Raw genomic sequence first — 8,932 nt, 5'->3', positions numbered from 1 at the left:
CCTGAATGCAGCCCTGTCACCTGTCCAGGCCCTGCGCACCCCTGGGACAGCTGGGAACCATACTGGGCAATGGAAGAGCCGGCGACATAAAGCGCATCCTGGGTTGGAATGGGGAAGAGACTGGAAGGCACCGTCTGGGCCGCGGGGAGCCTCACTCCCCTTTCCCACCAGGAATTTGTGGCTCCTTGGGCTGCAAACTGACCTAGGAGGTTTGGTCAGAGGTTCCTTCCCGCTGACTGCCGCCCACCCTCCGCCCTTCCTTGGCCCCAAAGCCACAGTGACATTTTCCAGACCCAGAGACAGGCACGCCCCTGGCCATCTGCCCCCAGACCCCGCCCTGCTAGTCCCAAGGGCTCCTCGGTTACTTCGGGCCTTGGGAGGTGGGGGCTTCTCCACGCCTTCTCCCTCCGGACCGTGCAGCCACCTCGGCTCATTCCCTCACTGGTCACCCCTCCCTCCGCCGGGGGTCTCCCAGTCTCCCGGGCAGAGCTTCGCTCCCCGCCGGCCCCCTGCGGCGGGGCGAGCCCCGGGCCCCTAGTCCGCACCTTTGGCCGGCGGTCCTGTCCAGAGCTTCCGTTGCCCCCGGGGACCGGCCCGGGGATGCTCCGTTTCCTGGCACAGCCCACCGAGCCTTTGGGGCCGCGGAGGAGGGCGAGGACTCACCCTTCGGCACAGCCGCCCCGTTGCTCACCCGATGCGGGAACCCGGCTTCAGCCTCAGGGTCTTTGACGGTCCAGGCCCCGCTCAGCCGGGCGCGGAACGGGGTGGGGGTGGAGCAATCTGGAGTTGGCCGGATCTGAATTCGAATTCCAGCTCTGCTATTACCAGCGAGGTGACTTTGGGTAATTTACTTGGGTGTCAGTTTTCTCATCTGTGAAACGGGAATGATAGTAGTCTTTCCTCCTGTTGGATGGCTGAAAGGGTCCAACGAGAAGCGCCTGGACAAGACTTCTCCATTGATCCTGCATGGAGATAGCGCTACACAAACGGGGCCTGGAAGAAGCCCTGAGTCTCCCTGCCTCCCCAAGACCCTCACTCCCAGGCTCTCCCATCGCTTGTCCTGAGCACGCGCTCCAATCTCCTTCAGGCCTCCCTTTCGTTCGTCTTCCCTTCTCTGCCCTCCTGTAACAAGGCTGTCTGCCCCTCTCACCACTCGGGCGTGTTTTAAACTCTTCAAAGGAGGCGGGGCACTCCATGGAGACAGAACTGGCTTCCCGCTGTGGGCATCTGGGTTGGGGGGTTGGTTCTAGTGGCAAGAGCGGCCACACTTGGGGCTGGGTAAGTCACCAGCCCCCTTGCTTTGAGTCTATGCTCACCAAGGAAATGCATTTATAACTCCTAAGATTTTAAAAAGCCAGAACCATGGCTGGCACCTCCTCACACCTCCCCACTAGCCCGTACATATTCAAAGACAACAGGATGGGATGAGAGTGCATGGACCACTAATTTATCTACTCACCTATCCTGAGAGGCACGTGACAGGCCTTGTGCTATTCAGATTCTGTCATAAGGTTCAGAACCCAGTTTGTAAGGTGCTCAGGCAAGAGAGGGCCTTGATTGGCATAGCTGGGGCAGAGCAGAGGTATAGCTGGCAGGGACTGGAGCCAGGCCAGGAAGACCCCTGGACAACTCCTCTCTGGCCTGATCTCAAAGACATAATTTTGATCTCCTCCACCCAATAGGCTTTCATTCTCCAGGTGGTAGGGGAAGTAGTCAACTTCCAGACTCACATCCTCACACTAGGGAAAAAGAATGTTTTCCTCACCCTATTCCTACCACAGTTGGTTCAGAATTTCCCGGGGAAGCATTCTGATTGGCTCAGCTTGAGTCACGTGCTCATTCTACCTGGCCAAAGAAGATGAGCTGGCTGTGCCCCATAGAAGCCAGACAGGTAGGGTCATCTAAGAAGCCAGCATCTGGACCACATATTTGGAGGAAGGTAGGGAGGACTTTCTTAAACGAAGGGGGATAGTGTTCTCAGAAGGGAGAAATTATGGCTGACCGTGACAGCATTTTCATATGTGTTCATATAATACTTTTAAATGTCATTGCACAGCAAATCCAAATGACAGGCATTATTATCTCCACATTGCAGATGAAGAGACTGAGACTCAGGTGAACAACCTGCCCAAACGATCATGGATGGTTGCTAAAAACCTCAGGGTAGAGGAAAAGATTCTTCACGTGGTGCTGGAGTTGATCATCCTTGCAAATTACTTACTAATTGCAAAAGGGAAACGTGTCTTCACACAGGAGAGATCTGGCAGTCACTACCTTAAACAGGTGAACAAATGGCGCTACTTAGAGTGGAATGATCTGACATGTGCCTCCTGAGGTGACACAGCTTGAAGGAGACATCACCTGTGAGGTATTCTTGCCAAAATGTTTAATCAAGCCTCTAAACCTCATTCCAATTTAGAGGGAATACAGGGGGTTGAGAAGAAAGTTAAATACCACCACAAGAAAACAGGGAAATAAATTATGTGGAGAATTCTAAAGGATAACTGTTCTTGACTCCTCCAAAAGTCAAGGCCCTACCAAAAAAAGAAAAAAAAGGTGGAGGAACTGTTCTAGATTAAAAGAAACTAAAGAGACACAAAGCCAAATGCAATGTGACCTTTGTTTTTTTCTGATTTGAACTAGAATAGCTATAAAACACATTCTTGGAGAAACTTGGAAAAATTTGAATATGGACTTCATTTTAGATAGTATTATGGAATTAAATTCTTTTTCTTAGGGATCTTAATAGTATTGTGATTATGTAGGAGAATAATCTTACTCTTAGGAGAAGCATGCCATAGTACTTAGGGGTGAAGGTTATATATGAGCTTACTTTCAAATGATGTCAGAAAAAATGTCCATAGATAGATAGATAGAAAGCATATATGGAAAAACCGTTACTAATTGTTCATCTAAGTGGAGGATATATAGGGTGTTCATTATACTGTTCTTTCAACTTTTCTGTATATTGAAATCTTTCAGATAAAAAGTTGGAAAAAATAAAAAGAGAACTTGCCTAAGAACACACACAGCTGGACCCTAAACTCAGGTCTATCATTCAGCCACTCAGTATCTGACAGATAGGATGCTAGGGGCACACAGGCCCTGCCTCATGGAGCTTGCAGTCTATCACAGAAGACAGGAAACTGAATAAATCTTTTTTTTTTTAATGTGATCAGAGCACAAAGGAATTATAGCATGCCATGGGAATCACACAGCAAGAACAATGCAGTCCAAGGGAAGACCTGCCAAGGAGGCACCATTTAGACAGAATCTCATTCCTGAAAGGGAATTGCATCATGCAGAGGTTTTCACCTGCTTTGCAGCAACAAACACTGTACATCAAGCACACACACATGCGCACGCATGTGCACACATGGAACAGCAGTCTCACTCGCCTTCATTATGTGCAGTGCGCACGGATGTTTTCTATTCTATTCCAGTCCTTCCTACTTTTCTCTTTTACCCTTAGTGCTGGTAGCAACATACTATGATAAATAAATTTTATGACCCACTAATGGCTTTTTATCTACATTTGAAAAATACTGCCTTCAAGGATCCAACGAAATTCAAAATGACTGGGAGAAAAGTGGCCACAAGAGGACTGGAGAAGTCAGTGGGCAGAGCTGGGATGTGAGGGTCTTGTAGGATTTAATCCTGAGGGCTGTGAGGGCCTTTGGTGAGATTAAAGCAGTCACATTTGAGCGCCAGTGCCAAAACTCACCTTCCTCCTCCTGTCTCCCACTTTGACCAAAGACTCCTACCTCTTCAACCAGAGCCCAAGAAGTGCCTCTCACCCGGTGGGGCTGAAGGCTGTGTACAGGTAGGGCTAGGGACTGCCAGGCCAGCCCCTCCTATGACTGGAAATTTTGGAATGTGTGCATAGTTTAGGTTATATCCTCCTCCGTAAGCATTTTCATATTTTTCCAGATCTAGAGTAGAGGGACAGGCAAGGAAAGAGGGAAATGCCTGCTGGAAAAGGGGGTGGAGTGCCCCTGAGCTAGGGCTGAAGTCTACAGTTCTGACTTCCCCCATGCTCTGTGCATCCTTGGTCCAGAGCTCCAAAGGGAAAACCCAAAAGGCCCAAACCATAGATTTACTGTATAACAGAACCGGGAAATGAGCAGGCCCCTGCTCCCAGCTACTCAGGGACTCTACCCAACAGCTGGCTCCAACCCCAATGCAAGGGTCCCCTCCCACCGCTCCTGCCACCTAGCCAGGGACACCCTCTCTCTCCTTTCACACAGGCCCTTGATGCTCTCCATACTCCCAGCCCAGCCCTCTTGCTAGCCCTCAATGACTAACCCACCCGATCCTATGTGGTCTCTTTGTGTCCTTCTCTCAGCACCTGTGAACAGCTGATATCCTCTATTGTATAGCTTCTCAACCTTGGTTGCACATTAGAATTACCTGAGAACTTACAAAATCCCAATATCTAGGCCATACACAACAGCAAATAGATAGGATCTCAAAGATTAGGATCGAGGCATCAGTACTTTGAAAATTCCCCAGGTGATTCCAGTATGCAACCTAAGTTGACAATTCCTGCTTCACTGTGTCTTCTTGCCGCCAAGAGCCATGAGGGGGGCAGGGAGATGGGGTCACTATGGGTTCGGGTGACCAACCATCGTGATATGCGCAGGACTGAGCATCTTCTGGGATGTGGGACTTTCAATGCTAGGACTGAGAAAGTCCTGGCAAATTGGGTTGAGTTGGTCACCTGAGTGAGCTCTAAGAGCTCAGTGAACTAGTCTGTCCACTAGTAATACTTGTGCCCAAAGAACCAGAGCCCCTCTTTAGTGCTTTTGATACTGCTAGGCAAACTCTTTCTCCCCTTTCCTGGCCTCTGCCCTTGGGGCCTGGCATGTGACCCTGCACACTTACCTTGTCCTGGGGTGCCCTTCCGTGCAATACTTCTCTGACGGTAAGCATCCTGCCCCGCCTTCACACCCAGGTCATCAAGCCCTGTCTCATTCCTGAATCTTCTCAGACCCCCCCAAGAAGGAAAGGGCCCTTTCTGTGGTGTAAGGAGGGGAGAAGGATTTGTGGAGGGTCACATGCCAAGTGGAGTAAGTGGGCACAGTAGCTCAGACCTCAGACCTGACCTAACAGAGTGTAAGTTCGTACTCAGGACATCCAGACAGCAAGGTGACCCTTACTGTCAATAATCACCTATAGGGATGGTGAAGGAGTGCAGAGGAGAGTTGACACAAACAAGACAACTTTGGTTTCCAGTAAACAGATTCATCCCACAGCCATCCACTGAACACCTACTGCGTGCACAGCACCAGACCAGGCACAGAGGCCACAGGAGAGAGGCAACTTTCAAGAGTCCATGATATAAGTCTCATTTTTTTAGATAATCACTAATCCAGACTAACTAGAGGAAAAGTAATCTGATTTTTTCAGATCAAAAATAAGCATTTACAGCAAAGTAAGGAGTTCTCTCAGATACCTAGAATAAATCTAACAATGTACTACTATTCCTAGTAGAGGTACTTTTGGAACTTCTTTTAATGATTAAAATATTCATGGTAAATGGGTGCTCAAAAGCTTTTTTTTTAAATTTTATCAATCAATTAGGTATCACACTATTCAACTGCTTTGCAAACTTCTTCCTCAACAATGACATGGTAGTGAAGCTCTGCCTCAGGTTATGATGGAGTTTTTGTCATAGTGGAGTTTGAACGGTAGCTTTTTCTGATAGGAAATCTTGAAAATTATTATTGAGGTTCTTTTTTTAAAAAACGGCCAGAAGTTTACAATTTCTTTCTACCTAAACTTGAAATAAACGTGTATTTGTCAGAAGGATAGTAAGTATGTGTGTCACTAGGATTCAATCAGAGAAGCAGAACCAGGAGAATCAGAACCTGGAGGAGATACACACACACACACACACACACACACACACCTGGCCCAGTGAGGGCACAGGAGAATCCAGAGGAAGGTGGAACAGTTGCAGGCCCCGGGGCTGCCTCACAGGTGAGCCGGCAGATCAGCAACAATGTGTGTGAGCTATAAAGTAACTCCTGCTTTTCTTCTGCCTCCAAATCTCCCAAGAATCTCCTTGGAGCCTACTCATACAAGAAAGGGAATTCTGAAACACACAAGAAGGGGAATCCTGGCAAAGGCAATTCAGCCCACCCAAGCTGACCCATGACAAAATCATGACTTGTCAAACTGAGAAATTATTTGGCTTAGAAAATCTGCTCATTTATTAACTGCATTTATGTCATATAAAACAAAAAGAGATTCGGTAGTCTGCAGGACACTGAGGAGCGAAATATTGGCCCGAGAAGACCCAAGAGACATTTCCACCTACAGTTACAACAAACAGGACAGATGAGACAGAAGGAAAGCTATTGGGTTCAAAGGTCACCCTACTGCTTCCCTGATCTATGAGTCTGAATCCAGAATTCTCTGATTCTTTCTCCCCTGGAATGGACCTAACTCATCCCATTTTCGAAGGATGTCTATGGAGATTTGAAATGCAAAGCATAGAATCTCCCTCTGATGTAGATCATCCATATCAAATAAAAGAAGTGAGAAAGGTTCCACTTTAGTCATCACCTCTGTGGTGCTGCATTAATGCCCCTTTCGTGTAGACTCTCAACACAAAAGAGGCTCTTCCCTTATCCATCATTCCTCCAAAGTGAAGCTGCTGATGCTGAACAAAGCGAGAACTCCTAACGGTTTTCATACACTGAACACACACATGAGATTTGTCCACTATGCAGACTTTTGGGCCTGAATAAGAGTTGAACTAGGACTGAAGGCCGTCCACACTCACTGCACCCAAAGGGTGTCTCGCCAGCGCAAGTTCTCTGATGTTCAATAAGAGGTGAACTCTGATCAAAGGCTTGACCCCCTTCATTTCATTCATGGTTTCTCCCTTGTATGGATTTCCAGATGATCAATAAGGTAGGAACTACACTTGAAGGTTTTTCCACATTCTTTGCATTCAAAGGGTTTGACTCCACTGTAAGTTTTCTGATGCTGAACAAGGTGGGAGTTCCGACTAAAGGCCTTCCCACATTCGTAGGGTCTCTCTCCAGTGTGAATTCTATGATGTTTAATAAGGAGTGAACTCCTACTAAAAGATTTCCCACACTCATTACAATCATAAGGAGCCTCCCCTGTGCGGACTCTCTGATGCTCAAGAAGGTGCGAGTTACGACTGTAAGTTTCCCCACAGTCATTACATTCATATGGTCTCTCTTTGGTGTGAACTCGCTGATGTTCTATTAGATTTGAGCTCTGACTAAAGGCGTTCTCACATGCAGTACATTTCTAGGGTTTCTCCCGAGTGTGGATTCTCTGATGTCAAAGAAGACTTGAGCTCCGACCAAAAGCTTTTCCACATTCGTTACACATGTAAGGCATCTCTCCTGTATGAATTATCTGATGCTGGGTGAGGTGTGAGGTGCGCCGGAAGGTCTTCCCACACTCACTACATTCATAGGGTTTCTCTTCAGTATGTATTCTTTGATGCTGAAAAAGGTTTGAACTGTGGCCAAAGGCTTTTCCACATTCATGACACTCATAAGGTTTCTCTTGTCTGTGGATTTTTTCATGCTGAGCAAGGTAAGAGTTCCGCCTGAATAATTTTCCACATATGTTACACACTGGAGATTTCAGTAAGAGTTTGTGGCTGTTGGATAAGGTTTGCGATATTACCAAAGTTTTGTCCATATTCACAGGCTCCCTCTCATTTTTGTTCACATTCATATCCTTCATGCAGTCGTATCCCCACTTCAAGAGTTTTCTGCTTTATAATTAACTGATCCTCAATCCAGTTCTCACCATCTGACAGAAAGTATAAAAAAAGATAAATGTAACAAGAAAAACTCCTGGTGGAAAACTGGATCATCAAAGAATTCCACAAGTAACTGATTCAAAAAAGTATGAAAAATGGCCCTGCCATATAGGGAAAAGATGGATACAAGTTGAGCAAATTGGGGGAAAGTGGTGGGGAAGCTGAAGTTAGGATTTATATATGAAGGAGCTAACCAGACAGATACACTGGGATCAGCAGAAAAGGAAAGCAGAGTTTGAGGGAAGTGGGATCATTTCAGAACATAGGAAGGGTGATGGGGACTAGGTGTGGGGAGTGGCAGGGACTGAAGAGGATAAGCAGAAGAGAACCTCACCCCAGAGGTTCTGTCTACACGGTACCCTGGCCACATGGATTGTCTCTGCTGTAATGGAAGACTCCTTCACATAATCGGACACCAAGACATTCCTCACTCCTGTGGAGAATCTCTCTCTACACATAGATGCTCACATGCTCACTCACAAACAGAGACACACTCAGACGTCACATGCACCTTTATAATAGTGCAAATCGAGAGGATCTGATAAAGCAGAGGGGAGGGAAGAATAAAAGGAAAAGTTGTTTAAAATATAAAGCACGGGGGGGCCGGCCCGGTGGCGCAGCGGTTAAGTTCGCACGTTCCGCTTCTCGGCGGTCCAGGGTTCGCTGGTTCGGATCCCGGGTGCAGACATGGCACTGCTTGGCAGCCATGCTGTGGTAGGTGTCCCACGTATAAACTAGAGGAAGATGGGCACGGATGTTAGCTCAGAGCCAGGCTTCCTCAGCAAAAAGAGGAGGACTGGCAGTAGTTAGCTGAGGGCTAATCTTCCTCCAAAAAAAAATATATATATATATATAAAGCACGGGGTAGAGAGAAATATTTCCAAATCGATTTCAACTCTCAGAGAATATTAAAACAAATTCTAGGCACCAGCCCAGTGGTGTAGCAGTTAAGTTCATGTACTCTGTTTCAGTGGCCTGGGGTTCGCCAGTTTAGATCCCAGGTGCAGACCTACGTACCATTTATCAAGCCATGCTGTGGCAGGTGTCCCACATATAAAGCAGAGGAAGATGGGCACAGATGTTCGCTCAGGGCCAATCTTCCTCAGCAAAAAGAGG

The 8,932-nt window shown here is 47.2% G+C and overlaps 1 pseudogene; it reads right to left on the bottom strand.

The window, feature by feature from the left end:
* LOC124242236 (zinc finger protein 883-like) lies at positions 1-8,880 on the bottom strand (annotated as a pseudogene).
* Positions 8,881-8,932: the final 52 nt, after the last annotated feature.

Source organism: Equus quagga, chromosome 7 (genome assembly GCF_021613505.1).
Source record: "Equus quagga isolate Etosha38 chromosome 7, UCLA_HA_Equagga_1.0, whole genome shotgun sequence".
Taxonomy (NCBI): domain Eukaryota; kingdom Metazoa; phylum Chordata; class Mammalia; order Perissodactyla; family Equidae; genus Equus; species Equus quagga.
The sequence above is the reverse complement of the archived record's forward strand: the minus strand, read 5'-3'. Positions and strand labels throughout refer to the sequence as shown.